The sequence below is a fragment of the Aricia agestis genome, chromosome 5 (genome assembly GCF_905147365.1).
Source record: "Aricia agestis chromosome 5, ilAriAges1.1, whole genome shotgun sequence".
NCBI lineage: Eukaryota > Metazoa > Arthropoda > Insecta > Lepidoptera > Lycaenidae > Aricia > Aricia agestis.
In genome coordinates, this window is record NC_056410.1 from 1,731,975 (window position 1) to 1,756,589 (window position 24,615).

A 24,615-nucleotide genomic window follows, 5' to 3' on the forward strand; every position below is an offset into this window, starting at 1 on the left:
GGTGATTTATTTTTTCCGCGTCCACCCCACCGTGTGGAGTGTCGTTGGATAGGTTTTTTAAAAATGTTATGAGTATTCAAAGACAATTTTCCGATTTAGGGATCCATTTGTGAAATATGAAGTTTTAAAGTGGAACAAATCGTTAGAGTCTAGTGTCCCCCCTTCTACCAGCTAAACGGTTGCTTCTGGAAATGTGAAAGAATTCACGGGGGTAAGAAATATGCTGAATTTAAAAGGAAAACTATCACGGCTAAGAAGACATTAATGCTGATCATCTCAGCATTCAAAGGAATTTGTTAGTAATGTAAAACACGTTATAAATGTACATTCATTAACTATACATTGTATAGTGTGTACATGTATTTTAGTCCGTGGGAGAGCCATGCTTCGGCACGAATGGGCCGGCTCGACCGGAGAAATACCACGGCCTCACAAAAAACCGGCGTGAAACAGCGCTTGCGCTGTGTTTCGCTGAGTGAGTGAGTTTACCGGAGGCCGAATCCCCTAGAAATGCCGCAGTTGAAAAACAATTTGTTACCCCAGGAGGGTACCAACTGCGTTGGAGAATCCCTCTCTGGACGTCCATGCTCAGGAACCCTTGGAACTGAACGTGGACGTCCAGGCTGCCCCTCGTATTCTGGGGAGGGCAAAACTGCGCTCCAATCTGCTCGGGGCAAGAGCAAACACACAAAGGCACCCCCCTCGATATTAAACATGGACTTTTGTAATATCAGGGGATTACACTCCAACCTTAATGCCGTCCATTACCACCTTGAGACGGCAAAGCCGGCTTTGCTCTTTTTAACCGAGACGCAGATATCATCTCCGAGTGACACATCATACCTTTCCCACCCAGGGTATTATCTCGAGCACTCCTTTCTACCCAAAGCTGGAGTGTGTGTGTATATCAGAGATGATATCAGCTCTCGCCGCCTCAGCAATCTTGAGGTCATGGACCTGTCAAACTTATGGCTCCGCATAGATTGCGACGACCACCGTCGCGTCTATGCGTGCCTATATAGGTCCCATAGTGGTGACCCCGAGACGGACCGACTCTTAGAGCACCTGCAAGCTGCTTCAGATTTTGTGCAGCGGCAGATCCCATCCGCAGAGATCATAATACTTGGCGACTTTAATGCCCACCACGCCGACTGGCTCAATTCCAGTAAAACTGATCATGCGGGGAGATCTGTCTGCAACTTTGCACTTGCGAACGACTTGACACAACTGGTTACTACGCCTACGCGAATCCCAGATGTGGATGGTCAGAATCCTTCCTTGTTGGACCTCCTGCTGACTTCAAATCCTGACGGCTACCAAATATCCGTAACCACACCACTTAGTTCATCGGATCATTGCCTTGTTAGGAGTTCTGTGCCACTTACGACGGTGTTAAGACAGCGTGCTGTTAAATACCGTCGTGTGTGGCACTACAAGTCAGCAGACTGGGTAGTAGCAGGATAGGATGCAAAAAACGACCGCATCCCATGATGCGGTCGTTTTTTGCATCCTATCCTTGGGGGCACGTGTGCTTCTCGCCGGATGATCCCGACAACACTGCCAACTCTGTTGCCGATGTGGTGATGCAGGGGATGGAACTTTTCATTCCGACCTCTGTCGTGCCAACTGGCGGCAGATTTCGTCCCTGGTTTGGTTCATCCCCCAAAAAAACTTCTCGCCGGAAGCAGGAGGCTTACCAATCCTGGGCCAACGCAGTGTCTACTCGGGATTTAAATACCAGCACATATAAAAAGGAGTACAACCTTGCCTCTGCCGGGGTACATTTGTGAAATATGAAGTTCTACAGTGGAAAAATACGTTAGAGTCCGGTGCCCCGCCCCCCCATTCTACTGTGGATGTGTCTTATGGAAATGTGAAAATATTCACGGGAGTAGCAAAGATGCTGAATTTAAAAGGAAAACACTCACGGCTAAGAAGACTTAACAAGTTATTTAGTAATAGTCGATGACATAAACAAAATGTATGAAAAGTATAAAGGAATTTTTCGTTAAAATTCCTTTAAATGTTACTGAGATGGTGAAAAATTATCAAAAACTAGCGTTACTACGGAACCCTATATTGCGCGTGGCCTGATACGCACTTGGCCGGTTTTTTTTTAGTTATCTAAATGTCTTTTATTTTGTCAAAAAATTATGAATTGTCATTTAATTTTTCTGATCATCAGCTAGCAAGTTCGTTCAGTCGAGAGAATGCTATTAGGGGTGGCTCCTTAATATTGATTAAGAAAAAACTTAAATTTAAAGAACGTAAGGATATTGTTAGACTGTCAACTGAACGAATTGCTGAGTTAGCCTGTATCGAGCTGAGCCACCTTATTATTGTAAGCGTATACAGACCTCCATCCGGCTCATATGATTCTTTTGAACAAATAATGGAGCAAGTGTTAACAAAAGTGTGTGCATCTAACAAAAAGGTTATAGTATGTGGTGATTTCAATATTAATTTACTAGACTTAAACTCCACCACTGTTAGATTCACATCATTGTTCAAATCGTATAACCTTATTAATTTATTCAACGAGCCGACAAGAATTTGTGATACAACTGCGACTTGCATAGATAATATTTTCACCAACATAACTCCTTAAAGGAAGGAAATAATTAATGTATTAAGCTTTGATCACTGTGGACAGTTAGCTTCATTTAATATAAATTGTGATACTAATTTAAAAGAAAAAATTGAATATATACCTATAAATACAAAACGTATTGAGAAATTTAGAAGTAAATTATTATCAAGTTTTGAAAAGTTGAATGTATCAAATGATCCAGATAAAGCGTTTAACAATATATTCAATAGAGTAAATCAGCAATATAACGCTGTATTTACTTCTAAAACGGTCAGTTTGAATAATAAAAGAAATAATTTCAAAAAATGGGCAACTGCAGGTATTATTGTAAGTAGACAAAAATTATATGATTTGTATAACGAGAAAACTATAAACCGGAGTGAAGCTTTTAAATTGTACGTCAAGAAATACTCAAAAACTTTTAAAAAGGCCTGTCAAGCAGGGAAAGCACTTCAAATTAAAGAGAAAATTAGAGACTCTAAAAATAAAGTAAAAACCACCTGGAAAATAATTGCGGATGAGACTGGAAAAGTCGCCTGTCGTAACTCTAAATTTGAACTTTTAATTAATGATAAAAAAAAAATTCTGATCTTGAGGTTGCGACAGTCTTTGAGAAGTTTTTTGCAGACATTCCAATCTCAACTACAAAGAACTTAAATTCATCACCTACAGTTGCAGAAAAAATACTTAGAGAACATGTCAAGGAATGTGATGTCGATTTTATTTTTAGAGATATTGACTCCAGAGATATTATCAAGACTTTCAAATAAATCAATATTAAAAGTACCACTGATCTCTGGGGTATGTCCACAAAAATTATAAAATCAGTTATTGACATCATTGCCCCTTACCTAGCTTTAGTTTTTGATAATTGTATCAAAAGTGGTGTGTTCCTAGACTTAATGAAGCACAGCAAGGTGATGCCTCTATTTAAAGCTGGGAACAAATCAGACCCAGCCAACAATAGACCAATATCCATATTGCCGACTTTAAGTAAAATCTTTGAAAAAATAATTCTAGCTCAATTACTTGCTCATTTTAACTCAAATAATTTATTACATAATAATCAATTTAGTTTTACTAAAGGTCGGTCTACAACATATGCAGGCATTAGTCTTCCGTATAGTATTTTTGAAGCTTGGGAGGAGTCGCAGGATGCACTTGGTATTTTCTGCGATCTCTCTAAAGCATTTGACTGTGTGGAGTATGATACTCTAATAAGAAAACTACACCATTATGGTGTAAGGGGCACGGCACTTAAACTTCTAAAATCTTACCTTACAAATAGAACGCAGAGGGTGGAAGTTAACTCCATAAGGTCTAATGGAACCAAAATAAAACTAGGCGTGCCACAAGGGTCCATTTTAGGGCCTTTTCTTTTTCTCATCTATATAAATGATTTACCTTATCTTGTTAAAGATAAGCATGAGATAGTACTTTTTGCTGATGACACTTCACTAATTTTTAATGTGAAGAGGCGACAATTTAATTATGACGAGGTAAATAGTGCTCTCTCAAAAATAGTACATTGGTTTAATGCTAATAATTTACTTTTGAACTCTAATAAAACCAAATGTTTAAAATTTATCTTGCCAAATGTTAGGCAAGTACAAACCAATGTACTATTAAATGATGAGAAAATGAATTTAGTAGACACCACCGTATTCCTAGGTATAACGCTGGATTGTAAGTTACAATGGGGTCCACATATTGCGAAACTGGCAGATAAGCTTAGTTCTGCAGCATATGCTGTTAAAAAAAATCGTGAAATCTCTGATGTAGAGACCGCGCGATTTCTACTATTACGATTTTTTTACGATTAGCTACTTTCATAGCATAATGTCTTACGGCATCCTCTTGTGGGGAAACGCGGCGGACATTAATACAATATTTGTGCTGCAGAAGCGAGCTATTCGTTCTATTTATAAGATGTCGTCTTTGGAATATCTAAGAGAAAAATTTAAAGAAATAAGAATTCTGACCGTCACATCTCAATACATTTTGGAAAATCTCTTATATGTTAGAAAGAACATAAATATTTTCAAAAAGAAAAGTGATAATCATAATGTAAATACTAGAAATAAGAACAAGTTAGCAATACCAATGTTCAGACTAGCCAAAATAAGCAAATCCTTTAAAGGCCAATGTATACGCCTATACAATAAAATCCCAGAAAATGTTCAAAATCTACCTTTAAACAAATTTAAAAAAGCAGTTAAAGAACGTTTGTGTGCTAAAGCGTATTATAAAGTCAATGATTTCTTCGAGGACAGCACACCTTGGGAATAGGGTGGCTCCATGAAGGTTACTTTTCTTTTAATTTTGTTACATAGCTGTAAGCCATAACATTGTAATTTTCCATTTTTTTAGCAAAAGATGGCCCCGTGCGAGTTTCTTACGCCGGTTCTTTTCGGCGGGGTAGTTCCCGAACCGGTGGTAGGCAACGTAGTTTCTTCGTTCGACTTTCAAAAAGTGTATCATGATACCCATTTTGAATAAAAAGATATTTTATTTTATTTATTTTTTATCTATTACGCATATTGTACGCAGTCAGTGGTGGATAATTTTATCTAAGTGTATATAACTACCACAAAAGTTAACTGTACCTGGGTGTATTTAAAAAAAAATACATATTATTTTGATGTGATTGATTTATGACCATGAGAAGTACCAATAATAGGGTCATGATTGACGGTGCGTGCAGCGTGGCATAATAACTTTATGGTGATGATGATGACAATTGATGAAATTGATATATTGACATATTATTATGCTTAAATTAGTTATTTAAATGCTGAAATCCCTGAACATCTATCTACGAGGATTAAAAAATTCTGTACAGCACCTTCGGAACCAAGGTACCTATACATTTTTGCAGAATGTTACTTTTTGGTCGTACATAATACGTTTGAAATCCTTCAGAAAAAGTCAAAATCACTACAGTAATACCCCTGTACATGTTTCCTTACAAATTTTAAGGAGTTGCCTCGATTCATCGTGGATCGCATCATCAGATCACAACTTTTGTGAACGTGGTACCAAATTTCAACTATGTCCTATACAACAACAGAAGTATCTTAAAAATCGGTCTACAAATAGTGGAGTTATCCGCGAACAAACATAACTAAATAAAGAACATACTATCGAATTAAGAACCCTCCTCTTTTTTTGGAAGTCGGTTTAAAATAAAAAGGCGATTCTCTTCACAAATTCGTTTATTTTATAATCAACTTTTGTTATGGAATCAGTAAAATATTTGTTATGAGTTTATTATAAAATTAATATAAGAACTTACCACATCGGTAAGTTCTTATATTCAAAACAGAAAACTCAAAAAATCAAATTAGCTTGAAAATAATAATTTTAATAGATACCAAGTGTCGTATCGCACAAAACAGTAGTAAGGAAATGCGCGAGAGCGCGCACGCTGGTTGCCTAAGCGACAGTGGAACTACGACTGATCGAAAAAACCGTTACTATCCACCATATTAGGTATGATTTACAGCGGGGACAAGCGACAACGCGTCAAGTGTTTGTTTGGGCTAACCACATTTAAAATTAAATAATTATTTCAGCAATTGGTATCCAAGTAACAAAATTTATAGATAAAACGGCAGGTAAAAGGTTACCAAGCGCCACATATTATCTTAGTTTCGGCGAATAAAATTTACTATATCGAATTTTTGATATGATTACGGTTTGTTAAAAAATACTTAACGACAGAAAAAATATCTCAAGGGTTTGTAAAAGAGTCCGAAATACCATAAATAAATAAATGTATTATAGGTAAAACGTCCCAAGTACCTAATTGATTCCGTCAGTGGAAAGGCAAAAATTACTAACTGTAGTTTGAATTAAAAACGTGTAAAGCCAAAAATTACCAAGTAAAAAAAGGAACATGTAGATAATACCAAATGCCTACTTTTTAAAAAGGTGTCAAAAAGTTGTCGCTTGGTCGCCGAAAATAAGAAAAATACCCGTTTCCACGGAGTTCCTAACCGACATCAAAAGTGCTCGTAGAGACATGGGACTAAGACCAATCGATAGAGAAAATTTCGCTGATTCCGAATATATAAATAACTCATTTTGACCCCTAGTGTCGCTTGGTAACTTTTGCCTTTCCACCGTCGATATGATTTTATTAAACCTAAACAAGTTCTAGAATGCCAGAGCTACTTGGAATCATGATTCAACCCTTTTTAACCTTTAAAATATTATGTTATTTTAAAGGTAACAATACCAAATACACCTGTTCAATAACAAGCTTGGAGTCCATTAATATTCGGAGAATTTGTATATGTCGCAACGTGCCGTGACCGAAAGTGCTCGTGTAGTTAAAATATCATTACATTTTGTAACGATTGCCAAAATGTGTGGCTCCGCGGTCCATTACGCGTTGCGTAAGACCTCGTCTAGATTCCACTGGCTCAGCACTCTGCACTCGTAACGAGCTTTTGTTGCTTTCATGGAATATTCTAAAAAACTTAAGCACTAGTAATAAAGATGATAAATTATAATAATTATTGCAAGATATACCAAGTTATTTGCGATTCGGTTCTGTCTCTTACGCAGAAATCTCCATTTAAATAATATATTGTATAGGTCTACCAGAATCTGATGACAAAAAATGGAAAAAAGAAATTGACGCTACCAATACTGGGGAAATTGGAGCAAAAGGTTTGATACTTTTTTTCCTTATAGCGGCTGATTCTGTGTGTGATACATTGCCAATGTAAAAAAATATCCAATGATTAAGAATATTTTTGAAAATCTCCCATACAAATTTGCCATGAGATTCTGGTAGACCTAGACCAGCTATCCACAACCCGCGGCCCGCCGGGACTTTATTTGTGGCCCGCGTGATGTTAAACCATTTTGAAATTCGCGCCCACCGGCAAAATAATGACTGTAATGTCGTCGTGAAAGACGTGAAATTTGTGCTGGACTAATAGCAATGGGATCATGTCCCTACCAACAAGATGACAAAAAGTTATCGAACAAAATGGCACCTATATACTTTAGTCATATTTTGTAAATATAATATATACTTACTTAATACTTTATAAAGAAACCATTTGTTTTTTTTAATATAAAATGCGAAGAAACTTTTTCCCAAACCTAATATAAGACGTTCACAATTAAGTAAGTATGCACTTTATTGTTGCCTCTGATAAAATAAAAATAAATATTAGCTAGCGTTATCAGTTATATAATTTAATGTGTGAAGGTAAACAGAACGTAACATAACACTTTCTATACACATACAAGTAATTCGGCAGTTTTATTTTTTATCTGCTGTCATGTGGAAATTATTTGATTAATTCATCAAGTAGATAGACAACTGTCCAAATAATGGCTAGTTCCTAAAGTATGTTGACAGTTCTAGCGTTTTCGGCATCTCGACCTGCCCCGGGGCAGGGCAGGCATTATACGAAAATAGCCGAAGTTTAAATTAAGAACATAAACTACGCACTATACTCCACTCGGGCTAGTAGTAGTAGTACCTTGTCATTTTCCATATAAAACCACGATTGACAATATCTGACACTTCATTGTCAATCGCGGTTTATATGGAAAATGACAAGTTTTTGACAGGGAGTCAATGACCGCTAGCCACAAGTTAGCCCGAGTGGAGTATAGTACTAAGTCCACGTGCTTCGTGGATCATCGGTTTTGTTCGGCTATTTCCGTATCCATTCGGCCAGCGGCCTGCCCTGCCTGCCCTGCCCCGGGGCAGGTCGAGATGCCAAAAACGCTAATAATCTTTCCAAAATCGTTATCGTTTAGTTAATGTTATATATAGTTCTTTCTACGACTTTCAAAAAGTGTATCATGATACCCATTTTGAATAAAAATATATTTTATTTTATTTTAATGTTTTGACGTAACGCTATTAATCCTCAACAAAACCTAAAATACTTAAATACCTCAGAAACCCAGCATTAATAATTTCTTACTTTAATTCACGTTTTTATCCAAAGCATTGTCCTAAAATGAAATATTATTTTCCAAAATTAGTGCGCATAACCTTTTTAGGGTTCCGTAGCCAAATGGCAAAAAACGAAACCCTTATAGATTCGTCATGTCTGTCTGTCCGTCCGTATGTCACAGCCACTTTTCTCCGAAAAAAAGAGCTATACTTTTGAAACTTGGTATGTAAATGTAGTCAGTAAACCGCATTAAGATTTTGATACAACATTGGAAAAAATATTAAAAATTTTAGTGGTCCCCTTAGGTACAACTGAAACAAAAAAAAATTGCATCTAACCTATGCGTGTATGGATAGGTCTTCAAAAATCATAGTGAGGTTTTCAATATATGTATTTTTTTTCTAACCTGAATAGTTTGCGAGAGAGACTCTTCCAAAGTGGTAAAATGTGTGGCCCCCTCTAACTTCTAAAGTACATGATAAGTCTAAAAAAATATATGGTGTACATTACTATAAAAACTACCAACGAAAATTGGTTTGAGCGAGATCTAGCAAGTAACAAAAAACCTATTAATTTCTTAAAAATAAACCTTATTGCTGCTGCAGAACCTTTCATGGGCAAGTCCAACTCGCACTTGGCCGGTTTTTTTTGTTTACTACGTCAATGTATTTGGTTAACACTGTTTTTCCAGTTTTTGTAGCTGACCTAATAAAATTAAAATATAAAATATAAAAATTAAAATATAAAAATGATAAAAGCATGTAAAAATAAACATTATAATAAAATACTAAATATTATTTTTAATTATTACACTAAATTAATACTTTTTGTACATTTACGTATATTTACTTTAGTACACTTGAGTAAAAAAGTTTTCTTTTGGAGTAGGTACTATAAATCTGTACCTCAGAGGTATACAATAGTAACTCCACTTTTTTAAAAAATATGTTTTTTGCACCATTAAAATCGTGAGAACCAGTTCTACTTAATGGCATACGACATTAAATCCTGTTACATCTAGAAAAAGAAATATCCAATCGTATATGACATTAAATCCACTAAAGTCTATCTGGTAAAGGACCTCAAATGACCATAAGATTATTTACCTCTACGCTTTTCGCGAACTTAATGTTATTCATTGGACTTTCATTCGACACAACGAGAAGTAAACAATAGCATCTCCCTTAAACGTCTTATGCCATTGATCTTTATTTCTTGGTGTTAAGATACTGTTTACAATGACAAAAACTGTTAGTAGTTTGGTTCACATGATTCTTGTGGTATATTAACTCATAGTAATTACCTAACAAAATATTACTACAAGAATTCTTGTTTACATATCATATTAGATTTCTATATTGAATACTTAAATAATAATTCCATTATTCATCTTTAATACTGTGTATTAATGTCCATTTGTAAGTGCCATAAATAAAGTGTGATCAAAGTAGGTTTTAAGCTAACATTAGGATTTAAAACGAAATATTTACCATGTTTAGGGCCTGTTTCTGCAATGGGTTATCAGCTCTTTTTGTGCATAGAAAAAAATCTATTACCATATTCTGTTATTGTAAGGATGCAATTGAGAAAAAAATGAGATAGGCTCGATGTTCTACAAAACTTCTTTTGACCGGGAAACATTCGAAGAAGTTAGTTTCATACGATACTAAACGGATAGGATTTTCTGTACCCACGCCGAAACCTGTTCGAGAAACACAAAAGCCTATTACGAGACTCAAATATTATAACGACTTAAAAAATTGTTGCAGTGGCTACCAGTCATGTTCCATTAACTATTATAGGAATCTTCAAATTGCAGATGTCCCTGTAGGAGCTGTGTTAATTGTCTATACTTTCATATCCATAGACCTTCTCCATACTAATATTACTAGCTAAAAGCCGAGCTTTGTGAGGGCTCACGTCATCACACCTTAACTGACTGATGATGACACACCTGTACATATTATATAAAAAACCATGACTGACTGATGATAACACTCATCTCCATATAAATAAAAATTACTATGTAAAAGCACAAATCAATAGGCCTGATAGTTTTTCCGTAAAGTGTACCACAAAATGTAGAGGTTGTGGGATATACTAGGTCTTACTTCATTCGCCCTGATAAATCCGAAAGTGTGTCCGTCTGTCTGTCTATTTGTATGTCTATCTGTCTGTCTATCTGTCTGTTACCTTTTCACGCCCAAACTTCTGAACCGATTTTGCTGAAAATTTGCATGGAGATACTTTGAGTCCCGGAAAAGGACATAGGATACTTTTTGTCCCGGACATATGTACTATGCGCAATAAACTAGTTTTGGCACAACGTAGTTGCGGGCGTCATTTAGTTTAAAATAAGTTGTATTTTGATTTTAGATTTGTGAAGTAACTTTTGTTTCATTTTGCTAGTAAACCCCTCAGAAAATCTATAAAAATTCCATTACGCTACATACTGACTAGAGACATAATGTTTCTAAATGCTGAATTCCAATAACATCCACACGGTTTATTTAGAGGTAAACAGAAGTATGAAGCATCTTAATGCTTTTTTTAAACACCTTAGTTAATTTATGATGCAAGGTAAATAACCTCAAGTCCACTAAATCAGACAAGAACTAACTTTAATATAATATTGTGTAATACAACATAATTTCAACAAATAATAACAAAAAATAATGTTCAGTTTGTTGCAATATCTTTAAAGCTACTATGTCAAAATTGCATTCAAAGTTTCGCTCCGCGCATTTTTGCCTGTCCTGTAAAATTTTCGTTTTGTCAGTTAATGTTGTATACCTCTGAGGTACAGAAATATGTACTTACTGCTTAAGATTAGTAGGTCGTTAGTTGGTAGTTAGTATGTTTTTTGTAGTTTTATCAATGGTGTGCTAATAAGCTATAGAGAACATACCATATTTAGTGGGTAATTGTAACTCTGTAAAAGATATATTACAGAGTCACTTCTTTATTAGGTAGCTTAATACCTTACAACATTACTTACATAAATATAAAATATACTGACTAAATTCTAAATCAACTGTAATTAATAGAATCAGTGCCGATTTTTTTTCACTAACGGCTCGGTACGTGCTTCGCTACGTTTATAGTGAAATAATAATAAAAATTTATTGGAACTGGCTAGTGGTTTGTACTGTTAAAAAGGTCAATTTTCAGCACGATCCCCATCCGAAAAACGTTTCAATTTGACAGCAAAATCCCCATTAGCAAAATGATCCGCCATTTATTGAATTTATTTGTTACATTCTGGGTTCATTCATTTACAAATCTGGGGCTGAAAAGCTTGCTTAGTAATTAAGCGTATTATGAAATAAATGATGTTACTATTATATGCTATTTTCATATCCTTATATTTTATAGGTAAAATATTATAACACTTTACTCACCTACTTTAGTCTGGCATAAACTCTTGGAGACTAAACTGTTAGAAATAAAAAAAAATCGCCACGTCCATTTAAAGCCTTGTCGAGCCATATTCCTCCGTGAGTAATTTGTATTCTGTGGCCATATTTAACGATAAATAAGTAGAGGTTATCGTTAAATATGGCGTCCATTATTGACTTTAACCAAAGATTTGACATTTGGCATTGTATAACTGCCGATCCACACTCGCGCGCGACAGCGCGCCGCGCATTGCGGCGCGCTGTCGCGCATTCTGCCAAATTTACTGATCCACACTCGCAAAGTTCGCGACATGTTCGCAATGTTGTCACTTTTTAATTTCTTCACTTTCTTGACGCACTATAGTTTGTGCCCTTGAGCCAAATTTATCTTACTTTATATTATAAACTAGATGTCCCGCGCGGCTTCGCTCGCGTAAATTATTAGGAATTTTATGGAAATCGTACATTTTTTCGCAACAAAATAGCTTATCTCTCTTCACGTAGTCTACTCTATATCTGTGCCAAATAACATACAAAATTGCTTTAGTAGTTCGTGAGATAAACCCTTGCTAATAATTTTCCGTATTAACCACATTTCCTCTGTTTCTTCGGTCCTATTAGTTTGCGTGATAAAATAGCCTATAGCCTTCTTTGATAAATGAGCTATTTAACACTAAAATATTTTTTTATCGGATCAATAGTTCCTGTGATTAACGTGTTCAATCAAACAAATAAATATTTTTTAAATCGCTTGACAAAATCGAATCTTGATCTAATTGACTATGAAAAGTACCAATGGGTCATAATAGGCTCATAATGCATGCAATGCATCCCATGCATATAACTTTATAAGGTATAATATGGTAGTGATGATGAATGTAATTTGCATAGTAGCATATGCTTTCCGTTCTTAAAGCAATGCAAAGGAGTTCTCTCAGCACCTTCCCAATCTAATAATGGTATACCTTAGTGCAAAATCTTACTTGTTGATTGCTTATGCTTAGACTACTTCCCACGAAACCGATGTCACCACATGTTTCCATATAAATTTTAAGGAGTTCCCTCGATTAGTCATGGCTCCCAGCATCAGATCACCACTTTTGTGAGTATAGTACCAAATTGGGATGACACTCTGTACGCCAAAAGAAAAATTTTGAAAATCGGTTCACAAACGGCGGAGTAATCGTTGAATATAAAAAAACAAACATAACACCTCCCCCATTTTGAAAGTCAGTTAAAATTGTAGCCTATGTGTTATTCTGATGTATAAGCTATATTATTGTAAAGTTTCATTAAGATACATTCAGTAGTTTTTGCGTGAAAGAGTAACAAACATCCATACATCCAAATAAACTTTCGCCTTTATAATATTATATAAAGTAAATAAAGTATATAAAGTATAAAGTAATAAAGTATAAAGTAGGATTAATTATATTCTGTTCACTAAACAATGCTGGCATCAGGCATGTCTTGTATGGCAAAAGCCCTTATTAAAATAAAGATTTAAAAAAATTCTCTTTGTCGCGGGACAGAAAACCGACAACAATCGGGGAACGGGCCGCGAAGTGCGAAACATATGCGAATCGGATCTCTCACTCACGCTTCGCAGGAATTTCGCGGCGCCGCGGCGTCGCGCACGGTCCGCGCGCGAGTGGGGATGCAGTCGGGGAACCAGCCGCGAAGTGCGAAAAATATGCGAACCGGATCCACACTCACGTTTCGCGGAAATTCCGCGGCGTCGCGCGCGAGTGGGGATGGGGCCTTATAGTTAAAGTTACAGTTATAGTAAGTTGGTGCAACCCACCCTAAGAAGATTTCTTAGGTTTAGTACACCTTAACTTCATATTAAAATGACTATGACGAGTAGGACGTACCAACTACCCACATACAAGACGTCGTGTAAAATACAAATTTGAAAATAAAACTAGAGATCGCCCAAGGGTCGAAATTCGACCTCAAATAAAAAATTTAATTAGAAATTTTTCTATTGATATTCTATTATCAAAATATTGACTTTATTATTTTTTAAACATAATTCCTGCGACAGACTCAGATTAATAAAGTCAAATGATGACAGACTGGCCGTGTAATCATTGTCTCATGCAGTATTTAAGATTCAATAAAAAAACTAAATCTAGTTATTTTCAATTTGACAACAGACTTCAACCATAAATAAAAGAGTCCAATTCGTGTGTACAGGCTTGTCAATCAAAATCTCCTAGTGTGTGTGTGTTGTAGTGTGTGTAATGTTTTATTTGTTAAAAAAACGTACATGATAAAAGCATAATTTCAAAACATATTAGCTCGATGCATTTCTTTACCATATAAACTATAACTATGCAAAATTTCATTCTCCTACGTTTCCCCATTTTTCGTCAAAAGGGATCCAAAGATTTTCGCTCGCGTAAAAATATAGATTATACGTAAGTATATCAAATTAGTCACTACGGAACCCGTATTTTGGACCTAAGTCGCAACTGGCTGTTCTAAGCCTAGTCTACAAGGCCGGGGGTACGACAACTCGATCTTGTAGACTAGGCTCCACGCGTCACGCCTGTCTGTTGTAATAATTATATAAATCGTTGTCTATTATAATACATATAGTTTATTATTATGAAGAAATAATTGTTTTTACGTTATTTAACGAGGCATCTATAACTGGACATATTTCGACGAAATTTTCCATATATAGGCACAGAGCAGACTATTTATGAATGACATAGTACGCTAGCATTAATCAGCGAAAAGCACGGTTATTGCGAAATTTCCTTTTGCCGTCATGAAGTTCAAGGAAAGATCTAGTAATTTATTATTTACAATCCTCGCAGTTATGTTATTTTAGTTCATCACAAATACGGCGAAGACAATGTGGCATGCTATTGTTATACAACGACAGACAATTTGCAACTGTTATACCTATCACTACTCCTTTATGCCGTTGATATAAGGTTCATTATGGTAGGATTCAGAGGTAAAATACGTGTGGACACTGGACGGTGACCACTTACCGTCACGTCAGTCGGCCAGTAATCTAATTATGTGTGGTACGAGTACTACCCCGAGTTACCGATGTTATAGGCCGCGACAAATCACGGCTGGATTTATATGTGTCCGCGCTAACGAGCGGTTTGGCCGCTACGCCAAGAGATCACACGTACGCGGTCGTTACACGGTATAGCGGCCATAAAGCGGCTAGTTCGCGCGAACGCATTTAATGCAACCTAATAGCTACAGCTGTGACAGTACTTTAGCCTCACAGAAGCACGGAGTAATAAGAGCTATGTTTCGTTGAGTGAAACCTAAACTTAGCTGGATGTACTATGTTGTACAAGTGTACTATCAGAAAAGTCGGTCTATAGGCAGACCTACGTAACTTGGTTTCGCTATGTCAAACCCAGCTGACAGGTCACAACTTAGGAGTTAGGGTCAAGTCAGACTGCAACGCGACGCGTACAAATGGATTTCTAGAAATGCGTCTACACGTCGCGTTGCGGTCTGAATCGACCCTTAGATTAACTTCACTAATCACTTTACTTGACCAAATGACGTAGGCCCGCCATCTGCCCAGTGCTCATTTCTTCAATGTTATTCACTCTGTAATGAATTATATAAAATATAATTCAATTAAATTATTTAGATATTTTGTGGGAAGTTAAAGAATTGTGAAGAAAACTTACAGTCCGTAAATTGATAATTTATTTATTTATTTAAACACTTCATGCAAATATTTACAAAGGCGGGCTTAATGCCTAGTGGCATTCTCTACCAGCCTCAGCTCTTCTATAATTAAGTAGAATAGCGCAATCAAGTTAATAAGTAATAACAAGTAAGTATTGATGAATACAAGTTTATAAGCATTCTAATATTTTATATTATGCAATTAATACAAATACAGTAAAATAGATAATAAACGTCTCCGTTATATAGATAATCTTTATTTTATACCGGATATCATTGATAGATTATAGTAACGTAGAGAATTATAAATTGCTAAAAAGCTTGGCTGGGGTACTACCGTGCCCCAAGATACCAATAATAGGTATACAGTACAAAAAATTGCCATAAAATTATAACTTATTGCAATATTACAAGATGATAAAGTTTATACTTTATACTTTAAAGTTTACTGTTTAAATAATGTGTAATCTCACGCGAGATTTTCAAAATCTATATTCTGGCTGTAACCGTATTGATTTGGCCATAATATTCTAGAAATATTTTTTCTAACAATAATTGTAGAACTGTAGTTTTTTACTTGAAAAAAAATAATGGACCCTTATTTCTTAAACTGAAAAATTCCACGGGCCTATTAATAAACATAACTTGTTTATTATTAGGCCCGATACGTGATAATAATAAAAAATATTTTTCTCTTTCTTCTTTTAGCGTAAATACTTAATAAAAATTAATTAGAACTAGAGATCGCCCAATGGTCGAAATTCGACCTTAGATTCAACGACATTAGGACTACTACCTATATTTTGTAAAAAAAAAATTGCCTTTATCATATTTTTTTCAACTCTTGTCTCTGGAACTCAGCTGATCTGAGACTGGCCGTGTAAGCATTGTCTTATAGTCTTATAGATTCAATAAAAAACTATAATCCATTTTCAATTTGTCACCTTCTTGTCAATGTTGTCAACAGACTTCAACCATAAATAAAAGAGTATAAGAGGCTTGTCACTCAAAAATCTGTCATTTTCCTTGTGTGTGTGTGTTGTAGTGTGTGTAATGTTTTATTTGTTAAAAACATGTATGATAAAAGCATAATTTCAAAATAATATTAGCTCGATGCACTCCTACAACATATAAACTATAACTGTGCAAAATTTCATTCACCTACGTTTCCCCATTTTTCGTCAAAAGGAATACAAAGTTTTTGGCTCACGTATTAATTAAAAATTAATTAGAACTTGCAGCTTGCAGCTATTGACAGTACTTACGTCAAATTGAAACTATTTTTAGATGATTTTTAGCATGGCTGAAAATAGTTTCAATTTGACAGCAAAATCCCCTTTTATTATAAACAAAATGATCCGCAATTTATTGAATTTCTTTATTACAAAAAATGTGATAAATGTCGAAGGACCGCTCGAGCGATTTTGTGCAAATAAAATTACAACGAAAAGTGGCATTGATTTTTATAATATACTTTTAGAGATTATTTTCTTCTGATATTGCATTTTATTAAATTTGAATAATATGCATTCATAAAAAGCATGCCGTTGGTATGGCGTCATGTAATACTTCCATTGAAAGGAAGGAATTGATTTGAAACTTATCTATAATCTATCCTTATGTTGTCAACTCGCATTCATAATAATGAATGCGAGTTGCACGTGCCGCTACCTGTCTGTACTCATCATCATCACGCGTTAATCATTTACAACAACAACAGCAACGTCAAAATACACAACAACTTCTTCCACAACAAACAACATCATACATGTCGTATGTATGTTTGATAGGAAAGGACATCAGGGAAATTCCATACAATGTTGGCCCAAAAAAAACTGCGCGGCCAGACCTAGGATTATTTCCAATAATCCTAGGTCTAAAAAGTGTAGTTATTAAGTGTATATAATTTATATGTATGTTAGTCATTAAGGTACTTATATATTGTATGGGCCTATGTAGCCTGCTATAAATAAATGAATAAAATAAATAAATAGCTAAGACCATATTAAGAACTTAAAAAAGTAACTGCATTTTCTGATTAGTTAAGAAAAAAATATGAAAAGTCTTACGTACGGAAACTAAAATAACTACTCAAAAACTTAGTTACAGTGTTAAATTCATAAAATTAGTTTAAAGTGTACATAACTAGCTATTGGAAAATATAATATTCTCAGCTCTGGCCGCTCTTTTTTTTGGACCAAACCTAATGTCCCTTGATCGTATTGGAATAACTGGCCTCTACATTGTAGGTACAGAAAAAAAGAACTGGCATTTACATGAGAAAAGATTAAGAAACCTCATTTTTAGAAACTGTAGGTATCAACCGCAATCGGAGACTTGATAATTGAAAAAAAACTTAACGCCTTGATAATTTGGCTGCAGCGATATCGATTTTTCTCAACAATGACTAACAGCTATTTTTGAAGTTTATTGTCAGTATTCATCATGTATTCATCATGTCTTTATCTTTGAATTACCCATAGCATAACACGATTGGTCAACTTTTAAAACACAGAATAATTAATCAAAAAGACCTCTATAAAAACCGGGATTCTAATTTCGCCAACAGAGGAGAGTGATTTAAGCTTCTTAAAGTACATAGATTAATTCAAGCATACAGTTCGACAAGGATTTTTATGAACGTGGCGAGAAAAGGAACTAGCGCTGCTATCATACAAAAACGTAATTTTTGACAGTTCTTCTTTACCAGCAGCGCCCATTGATACATTCATTTAAAGCCTTGTCAAGCTGTACACTAATTTGCCCATAGCTTATATAAAATATTATATTTAGGGTTTTTAAATTACGCGACAAAAACCATTTTGTCGCTTACGCCCTTTCCATTTCTTGTTTTATAGAAAACAAGCGATCTAAAACATATCCAAAACGATTTTTACTTTAACGCGGCGTCACCTTTTATTAATACGAATAACTTTAGTGAAAATTTTGACTTAACCTATATACATTTTCTGTCAAACTCTTGATTCAATGAAAGTTAAATATCATTAAATTAGCGGACGTATAGGTGCTAAGTTCTGCTATTGCTTCTTGGGGTGGTAATTGCATTATGTCAGTTAATAATACAGATGATCTGATTACTGGTTACACAGGTGGTATTCCCAGGCTCGTGAGAACTGAGCTATGAGAAAACATCCTTACATTCTCACTTTTTCACTTTCATTAAACTTTTTCCGTGGCTTACTGTTTAGCAATGCGCCATAGTTTTTCAAATACTTACGCAATATAATAATATTAATTATAATAAAATTTTGTTAGCTAGTATGTTTTTAACTGGCTCCGAAACTACTGCCCCAATTTTGATAAAATTGGCATAGTTTTAGAATAGACCACAGCATAAGCTATGGGCTACATTTTATCGCAAAAAAAATGCACGGTCCCAATATTAGTTTGCACGGACAACCTCGACCGCGGAAGTCGCGACTCGCGAATTCCTAAATTTTATGAGTATGAATAAAAGAAATTTAACGCAATTGTGATTTGGCAATATAATGATCGACGAATATATTTGCATTATCCATTATTTACTAATCTTATAAATGCGAAAGTGTGTCCGTCCGTCTGTCTGCTACCTCTTCACGCTCAAACCGCTAAACCTATGCTGAAATTTGGCATGGGGATACCTTGAGTCCCGGGAAAGGTCATAGGATATTCATTTATTTATTTATTTAGGACCAAAAACAGTTTTGCATGAATTACAACATTAGGTTTGGACATTTAAAAATACACGCTACATGCAATAACTAATTACAATTGGTCACAGCATGCAATTACATTAAAAAGTAAAAAGTATACATATTATGTGATATATCCTTTGTCTGTATGTATGATAATGTACGGTTCCGGCGCGATAAACAAATTTTAATAAACGAACGGAGTTGCGAGCGTCATCTAATGTTAAATATAATATTTGTTTTTAAACGACTGTTTGGAGATAATGTTATATAAAACTGTGTGCACTCGCAATATAAACTCGCTATTCTCTATGTTATGTAAGAGCCTGTCCAGGTGAGGCGTTGTACGCGCGTACCCCAGATACTAGAAGCTAGATATAATTCATATACATGTCGTAGGATGATTTGATAAATCGGATTATCACGAAAATTCTAGGGACTTCGCGAAAACACGGATAATTAGACAATAGTGATTACATTTTTCAACCTTACTGACAAAAGGTCGTGTTTTCGCGAAAACGCGAGTCGCCTTAGGAAGATTGCGAAACGAATCGTTAGTTACTAATTACTATCGAAAAAGTCACTGATTGGTCGGTTTAAGCGCCCCACAACAACATCTTCTCTGATTGGCTGAAGACTTGACGTTTTAAATGTCAATTCATTGTCACGCGTTGTTATTTTTTGTGGTCGTTTTTGTAAGCGAGCTAGCAGTTTTTGATATTTTTAATGTGTTTAAAATTGCAGTTGGACTTAAAAAATAGTGCGAAAAGTTATCTAAAAGTGTATCTGTAAATTCAAAATGACTGATACAAGACGTGAAATTAGTGCTGAAAGTTCAACAGATCCAGAAACTAATTCTGAAGTTATTGTTGAGATAAGAAAAAGGTTAAATAAAAAGTAAAGTTCCTATGAAGAGGCATTGTCATTTCTTACCCTTTATAATTCTATGGTGTAATACCTAAAAGATACTTATAGGAAAAGATAGTAACCAATCAGAATAAGAGTTGGCCAGTAAGCAAAAATCAAGCCAATCAGCGTTAAGAATGTGCAATGTTACTAAGGCAACTCGCGTTTTCGCAAAAAACCTAACTTTTTTTAGAAAAATTGAAAAATATAAATAGCATTATCTAATTATCCGTGTTTTCGCGAACTCCCTAGAATTTTTGCGAAAGTTCGATTTATCAAATCATCCTACGACATACATAAATCGCGTCCAGATGCCTACGCGCGTTTTCTTACAAACGCGCGTAGGCATCTGTAATACGCTTGCAATGAGCGAGACTCTCGACTCGCCAGTAAAACGCGCGAGTCGATTGCATACTTGGGTGCCATTCTCAACTACGCGCGAGTCCGTTACGAATGGACGTATTTAATTAGAGCGTGATAATTTCGAGTCCATTGTTTGTAGCGTAAAAAAGCGCGTAAAACGCGGTATCTGGATGCAATAGAAATTGAAACGCGTGTATGGAATTCGCGCGTAAGACGCCTCATCTGGATAGGCACTTAGCTGCAAACAGTCAAAGAGTTTGCCTAGATTATACTGCGCGTAGAATACCTGGAAACAAAGTACTGTCCAATGTCCAATAGACTGAGTCAATAAAATATACTATACTAGATGACGCCCGCCACTCCGTTGCCCCAAAATTAGTTTATTGCACAGGAACCGTGCATTTTTTCCCGATTGAAAAGTATCCTATGTCCTTTCCGGGACTCAAACTATCTCTATACCTTTCAGCAAAACCGGTTCAGCTGTTTGATCGTGAAGAGGTAAAACTAACAGACAGACAGACACACTTTCACATTTATAATATTAATAATTAATAATTTAAGTAGTGGATAGATGTAGATGATGGCCTACACTCGTAAAAACTGGATAAGTTGCGAAAGACAAGACATAAATATGTTAATAATAATAATTAAGGGGGTTGAAGTAAGTATACCATTCAAATTGTACAGGATAAGCAAAAAGCCCGCAAAGCAAAAGGTATCTGAACCACAGTATTACAGGTAAGTGACTTTTTTATTAATATCTCTGTTAATTTAAATTACAAATTAGTTCGTAAGCCTATTTTACGTTTAATTTAAAATTTACAAGTGATTTAACTTGTTAATTGTAGTTAGTTATATACTAGCGAATCGCCGACATTGACTGTATATAAAGGAAGCTGGGGACACTTGGTCTCCCATTTTTCCTAATTTATTTAGAACAGGTTTAACTTAATTTTTTTAAACTAAAATGAACCAGTTTCGACGAATGGAAGTAAACAATGCGTGGGTTCAATTATTATTTCTTTGATTTAATTTAATAAACATTTTGTCGTATTTTTTTTTCAATTTTTTGTTAAACCCTTTTTTATTATTAAAATATAAGTAATAATATAGTTAAGTAATATGACGACCTCTGTGGCTCAGTGGTGAGCGCGTTGGTAGCTCAAGCCGGGGTCGCGGGTTCGAATCCCGCCGACGGAACAAAAAGTTTTCAATGTTCCCTGGTCTGGATGTGTACCTATTAAATATGTGTATGATATAATAAAAATCTTAAATATATATGTATGGTATAAAAGTATTAAATAAGTATATTTCCGTTGTCTGGTACCTGTAACACAAGTCCTTTAGGTACTTAGCACGGGGCCAGACCGACGTGGTGTGAAGCGTCCATAGATATTATAAAATTAAATATCTGAGTGTATGGGATATTGTCTCAAATATGGCCCAAGCGTCGCTCTCCTCCCGTTGTATACTGTGATGATTGTATGTATATTAGTTTCATCACCGCCCGATGATACAAATGGGTCTCGACTCTCGACTGGTGATGTGTTGGGTCAAGTTCACTGAGATATTTTAGATACATTTTTATTTTTTCCGAAATCTTAACTCTAATAATTGTACTTACCTTAGTTCTTTTGCTATAAAATATAGTTATTTATTTTTATGACAAACAACCGTAACAGCATGAAAATGTAAATACTTAATATTTAAACTGGTTTTTTTTAAGATATTTCTTAAAAAAATAATATGTTAAAATTAAACATTGACTATACTCCACTCGGGCTAACTTGTCGCTAGTGGTCGTTGACTCCCTGTCAAAAACTTGTCATTTTCCATATAAACAGCGATTGACAATGAAGTGTCAGATATTGTCAATCGTGGTTTTATATGGAAAATGACAAGTTTTTGACAGAGAGTCAATGACCGCTAGCGACAAGTTAGCCCGAGTGGAGTATAGGTATAACTTGTTTTATTTATTATTAATTGCCGGAAGTATTATCTATGCATCGTTTTGAAGTTGTTTTGACTTTTGTCGCGTTGAGACTTGAGACCGGAGCCCGAAAACGCGTCGCTTCCGTAAAAATACAATAACCAGTGTCCTTAACTAAAATTAATTTTGAAAGTTGTAGTAGTAGTGTCAAAACAACATTTATTTAAAAATAATTAATGCTACATTTCACTTTTATTGTCATAAATTGAAGGTGAGACCAAGTTATTAATGTATAATTTATGTATTGCATTAAAATAAAGTTATCCATATTTGGCACGTGATATAACCCTGAAATTGTAATATTTACTAATTCATCTAAAATCTAAATAGTGATACCTGTGTTGGTCCCTTTTAGACCTTCTAATATAATATTCTAACTTTAGAGTTAGTTTGTTTTAAAGTAACTACGAGATATATTGATATGTTCTGACTTCATCAAACTGATTTAAAATGCTATTTGACCTTGTACCTTCTTGCCTTGTACCCAGTCCTTTTTGGGGAAAGCTCACAGCGCTAAGATCATGTCACCAGTTTTGAAGTTTTAACGAAAAATGACGGAACGCGCCAAAATTCGTAACATAAAAGTTACCTATGTCTGAAATGTTTTATGTTATGACTTATGACAAGAAAGGCACGTCTGTTAAGTATATAATAATCTGTTTTAAAAATTATATATTTTTTACCCCTGCTAATACTTTAATAGCTCGATGCTACGATCAAATATAAAGAAAAACTTTGGAACTTTGAAATTATTGTGTACATCTAGTATGAAGTATCTACCGATGTTCAATGATGTGATTTGAAAAAAATAATCCCTGTATCTACACTAAATGCAGTTATTAAGTAATTTAACTTTGTTATTTTTGATATGAAATGTTTTTGACTTTTGGGACAAGATAATATTATAATGAAACACTAAAAAATTTGATATTAAGTATTCTCCAAACTAATAAACCCATCAATCCCCAAGCGACAGCCGGCTGCCGCATAACAATTATTGAAAATCCATTGTATCTGCGATACCCACGATGGAGGTGCTGCGTAGAATCCAAAAAATTTAAGCGTGCCGTAACATAAAAAATTCATTAGAAAAACTTCGCGCCCTTTTTCTGTCATAATAATAAACATATTTTTATAATGTTCACTGCCGCTTTTTTTATAATAAATTTTTAGGTAAGTAAGTACCCTATTATTTTCAGTTTCGATCTTTTCTAATTTCTATCTTCTGTAATTTATAGAAGTTGGGAAGAAAAAAGGTTGAAAAAATTTTCAGTTATGTATATTATAACTTACTATTAAAACAATTAAGTATAACTATTTGATTAGGACCGACACGTATTCTAAGGTCCTATACTTAAATTAAACAGAATAAAAAAAACTATTTGATTAACTAATAAAACACAATTTCTTCACTATTATACTCAATATTTTTCTTTACTTACATAACACTTACCCTATATAAAGCAATGCGGCACTCGCGAATTCGGCGTGCAGCGTGTGCGACGTGCGTGCGCGTGGCCCACTCAGTCACTCACTGCGGCACGGACACGAATGATAGTAACATTGACGATGCAAGTTAAGTACCTACTAAACGAGATATCGACCGGACTGCATACGACGGGTTTTTTAACTTCCATCATAAATAATGCAATTTTTTGGGTTAAAAAATTAATTATAAAGGTTAACATAAAAATAAAGGTTGTCTGGCAGAAACTGCTGTTAGCAGTAAGACCGAGTCATCTAGCGCAATAAACTGTTTTAATTATTAATCAATATTACCTATTTAATTTGTTATCCAGTTATGGCGACTGGAAAAGTTGGCAACCGGTCTTTCGCTGGCTAAGCGGTCTAGCGCAACATAATTAAATTAAAAAATCAAACATATTAATTTTAAGTCAAACTAAAGTAATAATATTATACAAATAAATAAAATATGAGACTAAAAAATGTTGGCTTAAATTCGTGGTTCGAATCCACCCATACCAAAAAAAAAAAACTTATTAATTAGTGGTTTCTCACCACTCCAATCACCGCGGGATCGGGAAATTCAAAAACAGCTCTTCGCTGT

The 24,615-nt window shown here is 34.9% G+C and overlaps 1 protein-coding gene across 3 annotated transcripts in view; it reads right to left on the reverse strand.

Moving 5' to 3' along the window:
- LOC121727402 (putative fatty acyl-CoA reductase CG5065) overlaps window positions 1–24,111 on the reverse strand; it is a 47,288-nt gene extending 23,177 nt beyond the window's left edge. The window contains exons 1-2 of one of the 3 annotated variants that reach the window (XM_042115238.1): window positions 23,995–24,089; window positions 8,345–8,353 (exon numbers count right to left, since the gene is read on the reverse strand). The gene's annotated coding sequence lies outside the window, so the exon portion shown is untranslated. Of the gene's footprint in view, window positions 1–8,344; window positions 8,354–23,994 lie in introns of all 3 variants that reach the window. The other 2 variants (XM_042115237.1, XM_042115239.1) reach the window with 2 other exon arrangements.
- Window positions 24,112–24,615: the final 504 nt, after the last annotated feature.